The sequence below is a fragment of the Gorilla gorilla genome, chromosome 6 (genome assembly GCF_029281585.2).
Source record: "Gorilla gorilla gorilla isolate KB3781 chromosome 6, NHGRI_mGorGor1-v2.1_pri, whole genome shotgun sequence".
In the NCBI taxonomy this organism is placed as follows: domain Eukaryota; kingdom Metazoa; phylum Chordata; class Mammalia; order Primates; family Hominidae; genus Gorilla; species Gorilla gorilla.
In genome coordinates, this window is record NC_073230.2 from 77,425,222 (window position 1) to 77,440,760 (window position 15,539).

The 15,539-nt window shown below is 43.2% G+C and overlaps 1 long non-coding RNA gene across 1 annotated transcript in view; it reads right to left on the reverse strand.

The window, feature by feature from the left end:
• The window catches only part of LOC134758869 (uncharacterized), a 171,418-nt gene that overhangs the window by 89,036 nt on the left and 66,843 nt on the right, over nt 1-15,539 (reverse strand). The gene's annotated exons all lie outside the window — the stretch shown is intronic.

Consider the following 15,539-nt stretch of genomic DNA (forward strand, 5'->3'; position numbering starts at 1 on the left):
AGACCCCATCTCTACTAAAAATACAAAAATTAGCCAGGCGTGGTGGCGAATGCCTGTAATCCCAGCTACTCAGGAGGCTGAGGCAGGAGAATCACTTGAACCCAGGAGGCGGAGGTTGCAGTGAGCTGAGATTATGCCATTGCACTCTAGCCTGGGTGACAGAGCAAGACTCCGTCTCAAAAAAAATATATATATATATAGAGAGAGAGTGTAGATAGAAAAGTGTCAGGACCACACATTAATTCAATGATTGTTCAACTCTCAACTAGGTGAGGTAAGAAAGACAGTGTCAGCCAGGCATCTGCTTGCAGATGCTTAGGTATTCTGAAAAAAAGCACCCCAAAATTGAACAGCCAGATGGATCATCCAAATTGGAACAGACCTTGGAAATCACCCGGGTCATACTGCTCCCTCAGCATGTGCTCCTTGTGCACACACCCACACACACAAACTGACGACGCTTAACAAGAGAAAGGGGTAAACTTCAGATGTCCTGATCCCAGCTCTCTCTCTCTGACCATTGGTACATTGTCTTTGCTTATGCTAACTCCTATATGCTGTGGTCCTCAGGATTTTCTTAATGAGTTTAGAAATGTCATTTTACTAACTCATTCAATCATTTATTCGTTCATTCATTCATTTGGCAAAACTGAAGCTGAGATGTTCCAAAAAGCACTATCTACCCCTCTCTTCCCTTCCAAATCCCCTATCACAGTTTTTTTTTGGGGTTTTTTTGTTTGTTTGTTTGTTTTTGTTTTTTTTTGAGGCAGTCTTGCTCTGTTGCCCAGGTGCTGCAGTGCAGTGCTGTGATCTCCGATCTCGGCTTAATGCAACCTCCACCTCTTGAGCTCAAGCAATTCTCGTGCCTCAGCCTCCCAAGTAGCTGGGATTATAGGTGTGTACCACCACACCTGGCTAATTTTAGTATTGTTAGTAGAGACGTGGTTTCACCATGTTGGCCAGGCTGGTCTCAAACTCATGAACTCAGGTGATCCTTCTGCCTTGGTCTCTCAAAATGCTGGGGTTACACGCGTGAGCCACCATGCCTGGCCCCCTATGTCCTCTACTATAGTCTTAACCCCACAATGTGCCTAAACAACTAATCCCAAGAAGGAGGCTATATTAGAATCAATATATTGGTATATTGATTCTATACATATATACCTATATATATACCAATATATATTGGTTTATATCAATATATTGGTATATTCCTAAGATACCAATATCATTTGTTTTAATCATCAGTTTAACCCACTGAGGGTTGATCATGCCCATTTTACAGATAGAAAACTGAGGCACAGTGAAGGAGAAAAATTTGTACACAGTGGGTTCAGGAGAAACCCCAAATAGCCTGGCCTTACAGCCTTATGACATTGGCATTAATGCTGCGTTAAATAATGTTAAATAGATGGGTGTCTGTCTGAGTGAATGTAGAGCTGAATAACCGTTCAGGTCAGGTCAGTTCTTATAAGGAAGGAACATGGACAGTAACAATCCTTGAGTCAGTGGTGTATACTCCTGGACACAAATGAATTCCTCATGGAAAGGGTTAGACATTTCTGCCCTCTGGACCTTAAGGGTTCCTGACAAGTCTTTTACATGTGTTTCCCTAATGGATGGCTCGGAAAAATCACTGAAATATATTATGTGTGGGAGGGAGGAAGAAAGAAAATAAGTAAGCGGGGTGGGGGTGTCAGAGACATTCGAACCAGAGTGACTCCATTTGGAATAGGGGCTGGGTAGAATTAGGCTGAGACCTGCTAGGCTGCTTCCCCAGGAGGCTAGGCATTCTTAGTCATAGGATGTTTATGGTTAAGGGAACAGGTTAACAATGTTTGCCAAACAGATCTAGGATTTAACAGACCCAGGAAATGGCCTGCTGTCTTGATATCTTAAGAACAAAAGCATGATTTGTTTAAAAATAAGTTTTGCCGCCTGGCCTGCAATCCCAGCACTTTGAGAGGCAGAGGTGGGAGGATTGCTTGAGCCCAGTAGTTTGAGACCAGTCTAGGAAACCCTGTCTCTAAAAAAATACAAAAATTAGTCAGGCATGGTGGTGCACCCTTGTAGTCTTAACTACTTGGGAGGCTGAGGTGGGAGGATTACTTGAGCCCAAGAGGTTGAGGCTGCAGTGAGCTATGATCATACCACTGCACTCCAGCCTGGGTGACAGAGCAAGACCATGTCTCAAAAAAATAAAAAATAAACATAAGAACAGAATGAGTTTTGCTTTAAATATAGTAATATAGATTCTTGCAGAAAACAGTAGTTACAGAAAGATGAAAAATCCTTTGTCCCAGCACCTGGTAGTAGAGCACACCACCCCCGTGAGTTTTTGCCTTTTTTATCATATATGAACAAACGTTGTAACTAAGGTGGGCGCATTCTTCCTTTTGCTTTGGGGGGATGTCTTGCTGTCGGTGGAGCAGCCTTTCTTTTATTTCTTTCTTACTTTTTCATTTTGTTTTGTTTTGTTTTGTTGTTTGTTTGTATTTTTGGGACAGAGTCTTGCTCTGTTGACAGGCTGGAGTGCAGTGGTGCGAGCTCAGCTCACTGCAACCTCCACCTACTGGGTTCAAGTGATTCTCTTGCCTCAGCTTCCCGAGTAGCTGGGACTACAGGTACACGCCACCATGCCCAGCTAATTTTTGTATTTTCAGTAGAGATGGGGTTTCACAGTGTTGGCCAGGATGGTCTCTATCTCTTGACTTTGTGATCTGCCCGCCTCAGCCTCCCAAAGTGCTGGGATTACAGGAGTAAGCCACTGCACCCTGGCTATTCCTTTACTTTCTTAATAAACTTGCTTTCCCTTTACTCTGTGGATTCACCCTAAATTCTTTCTTGCATGAGATCCAAGAACCCTCTCTTGGAATCTGGATAGGGACCCCTTCCGATAACAGGGGGAGAAGATGGAAGAGGTGGCAGTGAAGGAAAGGAGGAAAGAGAAGGTTTAGAAAAGGAAGACAAAGCAACTCAAATTCTATTGAGGGTAGAGAGTCTTCCATTTATCTCTGGCAACCACTGATCTCCTTTCTGAATGTAGAATTTTTTTTTTTTTTTTCGAGATGGAGTCTTGCTCTGTTGCCCAGGCTGGAGTGCAGTGGTGCGATCTCGGCTCACTGCAAGCTCTGCCTCATGGGTTCACACCATTCTCCTGCCTCAGCCTCCCCAGTAGCTGGGACTACAGGCGCCTGCCACCATGCCCTGCTAATGTTTTGTGTTTTTTCAGTAGAGACAGGGTTTCACTGTGTTAGCCAGGATGGTCTTGATCTCCTGACCTCGTGATCCGCCTGCCTCGGGTTCCCAAAGTGCTGGGATTACAGGCTTGAGCCACTGAGCCTGGCCATGAAAGTAGAATTAATGTGTGTTTGCAAAGGCTTGGAGCATCATCAAGGCTCATTGTTGAACAAGGTAAGGAAACTATAGCCTGTCTTGTATCTAAGGCCTGGTCTTTACTGGCACTGCCTCCTCTAGAGTGTGTAAAGGGTCTGCTTGGTGAGACCCTCACAGATTCCCCATTTCTCAAGAATAGGAGCCTGTAGACAGTGCAATACTACATCCTAGACAGAAGCAAAATCTCCTTGGCTTTCTTAACATCCTCCCTCTATGCCCAACTCTGCTGACACTATTCAACAACCCTCATTGACTTTGGGAGGAGAAAGAAAAAACGTAATTGTTAAAGTGTAAATCCCCTTAAATGCTAAGATCAAAAGGAAAGTTTCCATCCAATGACACGTAATTAAACATGCAGATGTGCCCCACTCTGATTCATGAATGCTTATGCACTTCTAAATTGTTGCCAGGGAGATCAGGGCCTGAGAAAATTAAAACCATCACGTCTTAAAAGGATACATGATTTTCACAGCTTTCTAACGTGATTTCCTGTCGTGCAGAACTTTGTGTTTTCCCATATTCCGCTCCTTGCCTCTGTACTGCTGTTCAGGACTGAACGGAAGCAGCTTTGCAAACAACCTTCAGTCAAGAATTTCTGCAGGCCCAGCCTGATGTGAGCATAGAAACAGACAGCAAGGCCCAACATTGTCCTACTGCTTCATGTTCAACCAGAGGATAAATGCCCCCATTACAAAGTACACTGAGGGTAGTCTCAGGGGCGAGGGGTGGGGAGAATGTAGCATTGTAAGTAAAGTTACAATGTAACTCAAAGTTATGAGGTGTCTCAGTTTACATCAGGGTGACCTGCACAATTTATTTAGTTTCTCTATGTCTTAATGTGTTCTGTTGGGTTCCCCCAGAAGTAGACAAGGAGACAAGTATTTTTGGACAGAAAAATACAGGAAACAGCAGTAGAAGACTGGGCAGAGAAGAGGAAGTATACTAATAAAGCCAATTACCACTGTGGATCCTACCAGGGATTGCTGGGAAATGGTAGAGAAGTTCTGATATAGTTTGGCTCTGTGTCCCCACCCAAATCTCATGTCTAACTATAATTTCCAGTATTGGAGGAAGGACCTGGTGGGAGGTGTTTGAATCATTGAGCAGACTTTTCTTTTTGCTGTTCTCACGATAGAGTTCTCATGAGATCTGGTTGTTTAGAAGTGTGTAACACTTCCCCTTTCACTCTCTTTCTCTCCTGCTGGCCATGTGAAGATGTGCCTGCTTCCCCTTCACCTTCCACCATGATTGTAAGTTTTCTGAGGCCTCCCCAGAAGCAGAAGCCTGTATAGCCTTAATGTTATTGGTTGGGAACCATGACCAATTAAACCTCTTTTCTTCATAAATTACCCAGTCTCAATTATGTTTTTATAGCAGTGCGAGAATGGACTAATGCAAGTTCACTTCAAAGCTTTCTCTCCAAAGAGGCAAGGGAGTTGGAAATTTATCTAACTCGCATTGGACATTGCCTGAGGTTATTCACAGGTAACGGTAATACTTCTCTTTGCCTTGAAAGCAAGTAGAGAGGACCTTCCTGGCATCAGTAAAAGGCCCCCAGAAAAAGAGACACAAGTACTAGCAATTGCAAATTATCCAGAGCCCTTCTAAGTTGTAAGATCTGAAGGAAATGCCTGCCATCTATAGTCTCAGCCACACTTAGTTTCTTAATCTGCAAAATGGAATTAGTACTTACTTTATGAGGCTGTTGCAGAAATTCATTGAGTTGCTACATGCAAAACACTGAGAACTCAGCTGGGCATATAATAAGCATTCTATTGCATGGCATTATTGCCATCATTTTTACTTCTGTTACTGCTGCTACTGCTTGTATTACTTGTGCTTTTTTGATATGAAAGTCCACCATCAGGGAGCACTGTAGTGGAAAAGGTATTAGGCCGGGCATAGCCTTTAGTTCTCTGGCCTTGAGTCCTTCATTTGTGATATTCAGTTAACAATACTGTGCCAGTAGGGGTATTAAAGATTAAATAAATGTGAGAATGTGCCTGATGCTAAATCTTCCTCAAAGCATTATGGACTCTCAGAGCCAGAAGGAGCTCATCTCTCCTGTGCCCCTGATATGCTGGGATCTGCAATATTACTGGCAACAGGTGGGTCTCCAGAATCTGCTCCAGGGCTTTTGGAAGTCCTGACACCCTCTCGATCTTCTTCTCTGTAACATGCACACTTTGGCCTGTGTCAGTTTGCTGGACCCACATCAGGCCAGCCCTCTTCCTAGGACAAAATTTTCTTTCTTTCTTTCTTTCTTTCTTTCTTTCTTTCTTTCTTTCTTTCTTTCTTTCTTTCTTTCTTTCTTTTCTTTCTTTCTTTCTTTCTTTCTTTCTTTCTTTCTTTCTTTCTTTCTTTTTTTCTTTCTTTCTTTTCTTTCTTTCCTTTTTTAGACAAGATCTCACTCTAGTGCCCAGGTTGGAGTGCAGTGCAGTGAACATGGCTCACTGCTGCCTTGACCTCCTGAGCTCAAGCAATCCTCCCAGTAGCTGGGACTACAGGTGCATGCCACCATACCCAGCTAATTTTTGTATTTTTTGTAGAGACAGGATTTCACCACATTGCCTAGTCCGGTCTCAAACTCCTGGCCTAAAGTGATCCTTACACCTTGGCCTCCCAAAATGCTCAGATTACAGGTATGAGCCACCACATCTCTGCCCAGGAACAGAATATTGACTGTCATTTTAAAAGAATTCAAGAAGTTTGCTTGAATTCATGATCTAGCAGCTCACCAGCTGGGAATAATATAATGCCAATTTTTAGAGTAATGGCAAAATAAATCAGGATATAGCCATAGAACAGAATACTATGTAGAAAGTGAGAAAGAATGAAGTATTCCTTTATTTCTTCTTAAGGAAATAACTCTAAGCATAACATTGAGAAAGAATGATGTATTGCTTTATTTCCTATTAAAGAAATAACTCTGAGCATAATGTTGAGTGATAAAAGCAGGTTGTATGCTATAATAACATTTAAAGCACGCAAAATATAGCATATTTTAATTATATAGGAATGTTTATATGCATTCCATATTGCAACAGTTAATTTTAAATATCACATGGTTAGGCCATGGCTGAATACTATCTTAGATGTTTCTGTAAAGATATTATTTAGTTGAGATTAACATTTAGATCAGTGTGCTTTAAGTAAAACAGCTTACTCTCCATAGTGGGGTGGGCCTCACTTAATCAGTTGAAGGCCTTAAAAGAAATAAGGCTGACCTCCCCCAGGGAAGAAGGAATTATGCCTCCAGGCTTTCTTTGGACCCAAGTTGCAACATCACTTCTTCCCTGGGTCTCCACACTGATGGTTGGAGCTACCCTGTCTGCATATTTTGGACTTACTAGCTTCCACGATTGTGTGACCCAATTCCTTACAATAAATCTCTTTCTCTTCTCTCTCTTTCTCTCTGTCCCTCTGTGTGTGTGTGTATGTATATATATTTATTTTATATATATAATTATATATAATATATATAATTATATATTATATATTATATATACATATATGGGTATATATGTATATATGTGTATGTGTGTATATATCAATACATACACACACATAAATATGTATCGATATATACATGTATGTATATATAAATAAATCTATGTATACATATATATTCCTTACCAATTCCTTACGATAAATCTCTGTTCTCTTTCTCTCTCTATATATGTATATATACATATACATATATAGATATATACATGTATGTATACATAAATCTATGTATGTATACATAGATATGTATGTGCACATATCTATGTATACATACATATATTTATGTACACAGATATGCATGTGTTTGTACACATATATTTGTACATATATGTATATTTGTATATACATATGTATATGTGTGTATATATGCATGTGTACGTCATGTATATATACATATATATGTATATATGTGCACATACATATACACACACACATATATACACACACACACAAATTCTCACCCATGCACCTGCACATACACACTTCTGGAACCAGGTAGGGAAGGAAGGACAGTAGGAACTAGGGACATTTTAGACTTATCTGTATTGTTTTCACTTTTTAACAAAGAAAACTTATGCAAGCATTAATTTTGCAATTAAAAGGCTTTCAAACATTTTGCTGCAGGCACTGACTAATATCCCCTGTGAACTGTCACTAATGTCATGCTACACCTGTCAATGTTACAAAATTACACTATTTCTGTTTTCTGCTTTCCTAGTTTCCTGTTGCGCCGTTTTTGATCTCTGCATGGTTCCACTGTCATCTAGCTTTTTGAAAAAAAATCATTTTGTTTGCTCTTCTTCCAGGTCCTGGCTTCCTGTCCTGGCCATCCAATCTAATCCACCGCAAACAGGCCTCGTTCCCCTTTGTCACTGCAGGCCAGCTCTGAACCGTCTATTTTCTTTCACTGACATAGAAAGATGAGATGCGTCAGCATCCTTGCAAACATGAAAGCCTAGCCGGTGAAGTGCTGAGTGCTGGAAACTTTGACTGGGCATGAACAGGTAGAGAAACTGGAGATTCTGTATCAGATGAAGTGACTCAAAGGGACAGAATGGCCATCGTTGGACAGTTTAAGTGCTTTCATAAGGAAGAGGAATCAGGACTCACTTCATGTGGTGCATGGTGCAGAATCAACGGGATGAATGTTTCCAGGAAGCAGATTTCAGTCCATGATAAAGAAGAACTTTCTGGTACATGGAAGGACTCCACAGTGGAAGGGGCTGACACTACAGAGTGAGCTTCCTATTACAGGAGATATTCAAACCAGATAGACGTATCATTCTCAGGTTCCTAGACTTAGCGTAAAGTAAAATTAGATAGCCTATAAGTTCTAATACTATGATTCTCAAAAAACACTAGTTCTGTAGTTTAGATCACACCAAGATTTCAGTTAGACCATGGAAAAGAAGGAAATTCGATCTGGTGTTTTCAAATCAATTATTGGGCAAAGAATCAAGATATCCAGTTTCTGCAGTAGAACTTCGGGGCTTGAGGCTTGATATGGTTTGGCTATGCGTCTCCACCCAAATCTTATCTCCACCCAAATCTCATCTCAAATTGTAATCCCCATGTGTTAAGGGAGAGACCTGGCGGGAGGTGATTGGCTCATGGGGACAGTTTCCCCCATGCCGTTCTTGTTATAGTGAGTAAGTTCTTAAGAGATCTGATGGTTTTATAAGGGGCTCTTCCCACTTTGCTCTCGTTCTCTTTCATGCCACCTTGAGAAGAAGGTACTTGCTTCTCCTTTGCCTTCCGCCACGTTTGTAAGTTTCCTGAGGCCTCCACAGCCAATCAGAACTGTGAGTCAATTAAACTTCTTTCTTTGGTAAATTACCCAGTCTTGGGTATGGACTAATACAAGGCTCCACGAAGGTTCTACACCACACCAAATCGGATTAGTCATTGGGGCATTACGCAAAAAAATTTCTCTTGATGAAAATAGTGTGGATCCAGAGTCATCCGCAATAAAAGGGATGATCTGATAGAATTAGCAAATGTTCCAAACACTTCACCGGTTTCCTAAGAAGTCCTCTTGAGTTCTGGGAGCATGTGACTCATTGGAGCATCTGTGGAATCCATTCCTTTGCTTTGACATACATTCGTGTTGAATTTAGAGAGCTCTGGCTTTGCTAGTACTGGTCTAGACTGAAGACAAAAGGAGAATTGATGGCTGTAGTTGGTTGAAGTCAAGACAGAAGGCTGGAGTAGCAAGGGCACTCCCCGAGCTGGGAGTGCAGGGACCTTGACAGTCTCATTATCTCATCCCTTATATGGAGCCTGCTATGGAGTAAGTGTGATTCATGCTTCCATTTGAATGAGAAATGAAGCCTGAGGAATGTGTGATAGCCAGGGGTTGGCAACCCCTTTTCTTAGCCCATCGTTTCTTGCAGCTAATTATGGTGGTTCCCCAAATGCAAAACTCATTCTGGCTCTTTCCCCACCCAGAGTAAAGTGGGAACATCTTCATATTCCACACGAATAAGAAGCAATTCCTCTTGCCCTTCAAGTAAAGTCCCAAAACTACAGCCAGCTGTCTCATGTGATACCACGGACTCTGCCATTGTGTCAGCCCACCTGGGCACTGCTATTATGTATCTGTTACAAGGAACAAGTTAAATGGTGGGAAGTTGCCCAGACTGAAAGAGCCCCAGGGGAGAAAGGAGCAGTCAGCATCAAAGCATTCCCTGCTCACTCAGTGACTTTCAAATGTACTTCAAGCAGGCAGTCACGCCACTCTAGCTAAGCAGGGGGAAGATGCAGGGAGGATGCGCTGGCTCTTGCAATTAAGCATACTGGAACCCTGTGGCTCAGGCTGGTGTTGTGGGAGGAAGGCAGGACTAAGTGACTCATTTATGGCTTGGCACTTATGTGTTCAGCCAAGCAGCTGGTGCATGGAGATCAACAGGTTCAGCAAGCTCAGGTGTGGTTCTGGCAGGTTTCTGTGACCAGGAGACAGACAATACTCAGAATCATGATTGTCGCAGGTGGGCTGAAACCAGACTCCAGTTCCCTGAGAAAGAGTCAAAGTGTGTATAGTAGACCTCATCATTAAGCAGGCTGCAATCCAGGCAGAGCATATATTCCTGGAAGGCACCTGTAGGGTTGGGCAGGAAAGCTGAGCTGGAAGCCCAGATATACTGAACTGATGAAATCTACTGAGCACTGGGATGATAGGGGGTTCATGCCAGTATATCTGACACGTAGTGCCAGTAACTTCACGAATGCCCCTTGTCCCTCGCTCAGGTAGGGGACATCCACATACCTTGCTTAGGATCATTTCAGGGCCCAATCAAGACTGAGACTATAAAAAAGGCACCAAGGACTCCATGCAAGAGGGGCTCAGGGCTATAAGATTGTTCAGAAGTCTAGGAAAATTGCATCATCCTCTAACAGGACACATCTCTGCCCCAAACAGGCAGCAATGGCAAAATCGCCAATGCAGCATGGTGTCATAGAGAGTTGATTGTGGCTGCTTTCCATCCTGCGCCAGTGGGATGGACCATTAAATGAACACGTTGCCAAATAATGATTTTGTTGTAGCATGTTATTGATAACGAGAAAAGACTAGCTCACAGACTCTAGCTCACGGACTCTCCGTGTCGATCCAGCAGACAGCCCAACTCCCCACTTCCCACAGGTAATTACCTGTTCCTAATTGGGTCTGAAAGCAGTGAGTTTGTATTTAAAGGTAGGAGTACAGAACACTTTGTATTTTTTTCAGAGACTGCATGGAGTTTAGTGCTCTGTGTAACTGTGGCTTAAAGAGCCAGATGGGTTCTCCATACAACCCAGGTCCTGCTCATAAAACTCTGTGTCCTTGGGCAGAATGTGTCACTTCTCAGAGCCTATGTTTCTTTATTTATAGATAGAAAAGGAGGGCTATGATATTTAAATAACAAACACAAAAGCAACTGTCCCAGTGTCTAACACATGTGAGGTGTTCAGGGATTGCTAACTGGACCTGAATCTTTCTTGTTCAATGAACAGAAATGTTTTTTGAACTCTACCTCTTGTTGCTGTGGTGTGTGTTGTAAATACTGTCATCATTGGCCAGGCATGGCAGCTCATGCTTGTAATCCCAGCACTTTGGGTGACCAAGGCTGGAGGATCACTTGAGACCAGGAATTCAAGACAAGCCTAGGCAACACAGCAAGAACTTGTCTCTAGAAAAAAATTAAAAATTAGCCAGATGTGGAGGCATGTGCCTGTATTACCAGCTACTTGGGAGGCCAAGGCAGGAGAATTGCTTGAGCCCCGGATTTTGAAGTTACAGTGAGCTATGATCATGCCACTGCATATCAGCCTGGGTGACAGAGTAAGACTCTGTCTCTGTAAAATATAGTGTGTGTGTGTGTGTGTGTGTGTGTGTGTGTGTGTGTGTGTGTATTATTTTGTATATTATCTCATTGAATTTTCTGTCTTTTTTTTGAGACAGAGTCTCACTCTGTTACCCAAGCTGGAGTGCAATGGTGCGATCTCAGCTCACTGCAACCTCCGCCTTCTGGTTTCAAGAGATTCTCACGCCTCAGCCTCTACCACGCCTGGCTAATTTTTGCATTTTTAGTTGAGACAGGGTTTCACCATGTTGGCCAGGCTGATCTCGAACTCCTGTCCTCAGATGACCCGCCCACCTCGGCCTCCCAAAGTGCTGGGATTACAGGTGTGAGCCACCGTGCCTGGCCTACCTCATTGAATTTTCAATACAGCTCTGTCACACAATCAAGACAGGCAAAGTTATTCTCAGTTTACAGATGGGAACATCAAGGTTGGCAGAGGGGTTGTGCCCATAACTAAGACGATAATGTCAGAGTTTGTTGCAGCAGGGTCCAAAAGAAATATTGAGCTTCAAGGAAGGGGAAGTCGGAGAAAAGCCTGCATGGATGCCAAGAAGATTCAAGGAAGCCACAGCCTTGAAGAAGCTGGACAATAGGTACAGTTCTCAGCCATCCCTTGATGAGATGAAGGGGAACAGGAGCAAATTCCAGTTCCCAGGACAAGAGATACATCCTTTCACTACCATGGATGAAATGTAGGATGGCTGGGGAATAACACAGGGTTTCCCTTCCCAAGGGACTATTGCTCTGGGGGAACCCTGAAAACTCAAAGGCCCAACTAGAACTGGGGGCAGGTATGGCGAAGCCACTGCCTAGCCTTAGCTTGAGAAGTCTGAATTAGCTGATGAGCCCCGGAGAAGGCAGCAGATTCCACCTGCATTTTGCTGCATGCTCTTTGAAACAGCAGCATTGAGACCAAGATGGGGCAAAGGCTCCTGCTGAGCCTGCCCTGTTCAAGCCCTTTCCATTCACCAGAAACATTCTTGGAGGTTTGCTCATGGAAGGCACAGAGGCCACTCTGGGTGCCTGCCCTTGACCTGGGGAGTTCTGCTAGGCTACCTGCAACCTTCCTGTCTAGCTTCCCTGGTCTCCTGTCCCACTTTGGTGCTAGATCTTAACTCCCACTCTCTAGTGAGTTCTTACATAATGCTGTGGATAGATTTAGAACAAGCATGGCTTTTGTCCCAGTCTCAAAATGCAGTTATGTTTTTTAGCTACCTTACTTTCTTGCTGAAATGTAAGTACCTCCAGGGTGAGGTTTTGTCTTTCTCACCTTTGAATCCCCCAGACCTGCTGCTACACCTGAACCATGGTGGGTGCTTCTTGAATGAGTGAATGAATGAGTGAATGAGTGAATGAGTAAATGAATGAGTTAATGAATTAGTGATTTAATGAATGAATGATGGTGACTAACTGAATGAACTAGTAGATGAATGGGTTAATGAATGAATGATGCTGAGCGAATGAATGAATAAATGAGAGAGTGAATGAATAAATGAGAGAGTAAATGAATAAGTGTGAGTAAATGAGTGAGAGAATAAAATGAGTGAACAAATTAGTGGGTGGACGAATGAATGAGTGAGTTAATGACTGATGAGTAAATGAATGAGTGAATGAATGAGTGGATGAGTGAGTGTGTGGATGACTGAATAAGTGAGTGAATGAATAAGTGAGTGAATGAATGAGTGGGTGGATGACTAAATGAGTGAATGAATGAGTGAGTGAATGAGTGAAGTGAGCAAATGAATTAGGGAGTGAATAAAGTGAGTGAATGAGAGTGAATGAATGAATGAGAGTGAAAGAATGAAGGTGAATAAATGAGTGAGTGAATGGAGTGAGTGAATAAGTGAATGATGAATGAATCTGGCATCCCCCAAATCACTAGAATTTAAGCTTCACAAGGATAAGGAATGTTATCTGTCTTCTTGTTCATTGCTGAATTCCATGCCTGGTACCTGATCGACTTTCAATAAATATTGCTGAATGGGTAAAAGATGGGTCTTAGCAGCACTGACCTTCACATTCTCCTCTGATTTCTGTAGCACTGAAGCTGAGGGAGACTTTAAAGAAGAATTGGGCCTCAGGAAAGTGTGGCTCAGTGAAGGGAAAGGCATTGCCCAAGCACACATGGCTGGGCTGGAACCGGAGTGGGGATTCTGGCTTCCAGTCCAGGGCTCTCTACTTACCACCTGCCCCTTCTTCATGAAGCTTACACTCTATAGAAAGTACATTGGACATCCAGCCTCACATTTGCTCAGCGCCATACTTGTGGCAGAGCAGTGGAAGTGCATGCTCACTGGGTGTCTGAGAATGAACTCTGTCTGTTCTGTTTCTTGGTCAGAGGGACCCAGGCCCTGCGGTATGCATACAGCAAGGCCATAGCAATAGCAAGAGCTGGAGCTTGAGCTAGGAAAGCCCCCAGGGCAGACTGCTCACACTGCCGGGGGCCTGGGAGCCTTGGGTTCACTTGTTTTTCCCTCCGGGTTTGTCTCTTCTTGAGCTCCCAGGGCTCACAGCCTTCATCCTCCACAGAGGCAGGTGCTGCAGAAATAAACAGATGTACCACTTGGCTACCTCCCTGAAGGCAAGAGGTTAGCCCAGCAGCACTGGCTTCGGAACACCTGGATTCAAAGGTTGGCGCTGCCGCTTCCTTGCAAAGAAAACTTGGGCAAGTTACTGATCTTCTCTAGGACTCGGTTTCGCCATCTGTAATAACACCCATGGTAATATGTTTAGGGGAATAACAAAATGAAACATGTGAAAATACTAAGTACAGTGTATGATGTGTGGCAAGCATTGAAGCAGGTGATACACTCAGCTGGAGAGATGATGTAGTAGGGTGCTTAGAGCAAGACTGCCTGGGTACAAATCCCAGCTCTGCTCCTTAGCAGCTGTGAGCCTGGGTGCAGGTTACTCAACCTCTCTGTGGTTCAGTATCAATATCAATAAGATAAGGCTCATAATGGAGCAATTTCATTGGGTTTACATCTGACTCAAATGAGCTAATTCACAGAAAGCATTTAGGACAGTCTGCCATGTGCTAAGTGCTGAATAAGCATCAGCAATTCTACTCTTTTTACTTTCTAGTTTTAAGAATGAATTTAGAGAGCCAGATTCTTTCTACTGAAAGCCTCTGCATTGAAGAGATTAATGCAGGCACCAAGACATTGGTGCCAACATTGAGCTTATTGGCTGGTAATCTCATTTGTTTCTCCTTGCTGTTTTCAAGCGTGACCCATACCTAGCAGAGCAATATGCTTGTATGATACTCACGAGCTGGGTTTGCTGGGCAGTGACTTCTCCACTGCATGCTATAAATGGCTGCCAGCAGTGAAATTACATTTGTATTGATCTAAAGAACATTTTATTGATCAAACACAAGGAGTGAAACCTTTGAAACATAAACCCGTTATTTTAACAATTTGTTGCCAGGAGTAGGCAAAGGCGGCTTTTCCATTTCTTTTGGTGACTTGGCCTTCCAAGAACAGTTTCTGGGCTATATAGAGGGTCTGGAGACCCAGCCCCATGAGCTTATTAATGACCGTCTCTGTGTCTCCAGCTCCCTTACCCTCATCTTTCTTCTCCATGGTTCTGTTCCTCGAGGCATATCTGCAGGCAGGCCTTTCTACCCCTAAACACATTTTCTCCCTCTTCCTTGCCTGAATCACCCTTTCACAGCCTTTAAAACTCCTTTCCATCCTTATCTCACGCACTGGGTTAGAGGTCCTACCCCTCCATGTTCCTGGATCATTCTGAGGAATCAAGGATGATGGTCAAGGCACCAGCTTTCCAGGACTCCCCTGGGAAGCTCTCAAAGCTGTCTTGGCAGGTCTGGAGCACAAAGTCATCTGAATCCATTATTCCTCTAGCTCCTGCATCTGATTTCATAATCGAAATTAACATTGTTGAGGGCTATCCAAGAAACTTAGGACCTCTAGGTGAAAAAATACTCACAAGGGGGTAGTAGCTCAGCAGCAATTTCCAAAATATTCAATTAACATGTGCACTCAGTCTTTGAATAAACCTGTGCCTGGTCTCTTGGGAGGAGCCAAAGATTCATCCTCTGTCTCAGTGGGCTGACAATCTAGCCTGAGAGAGGAGAAACCCACATAAAGGGGTGAACCATAGGAGAAAGGATTTTACTAGGAGTTATAAGAGTAGCACAACAACTCAATGAGGGAAAGAGTAGTCTCTTTAACAAATGGTGCTGAGACAACTGGATATCCACATGCAAAAGAGGGAAGTTGAACCCCTGCCTCACACCATACACAAAAATTAGCTTAAAACAGAGTAAAGACC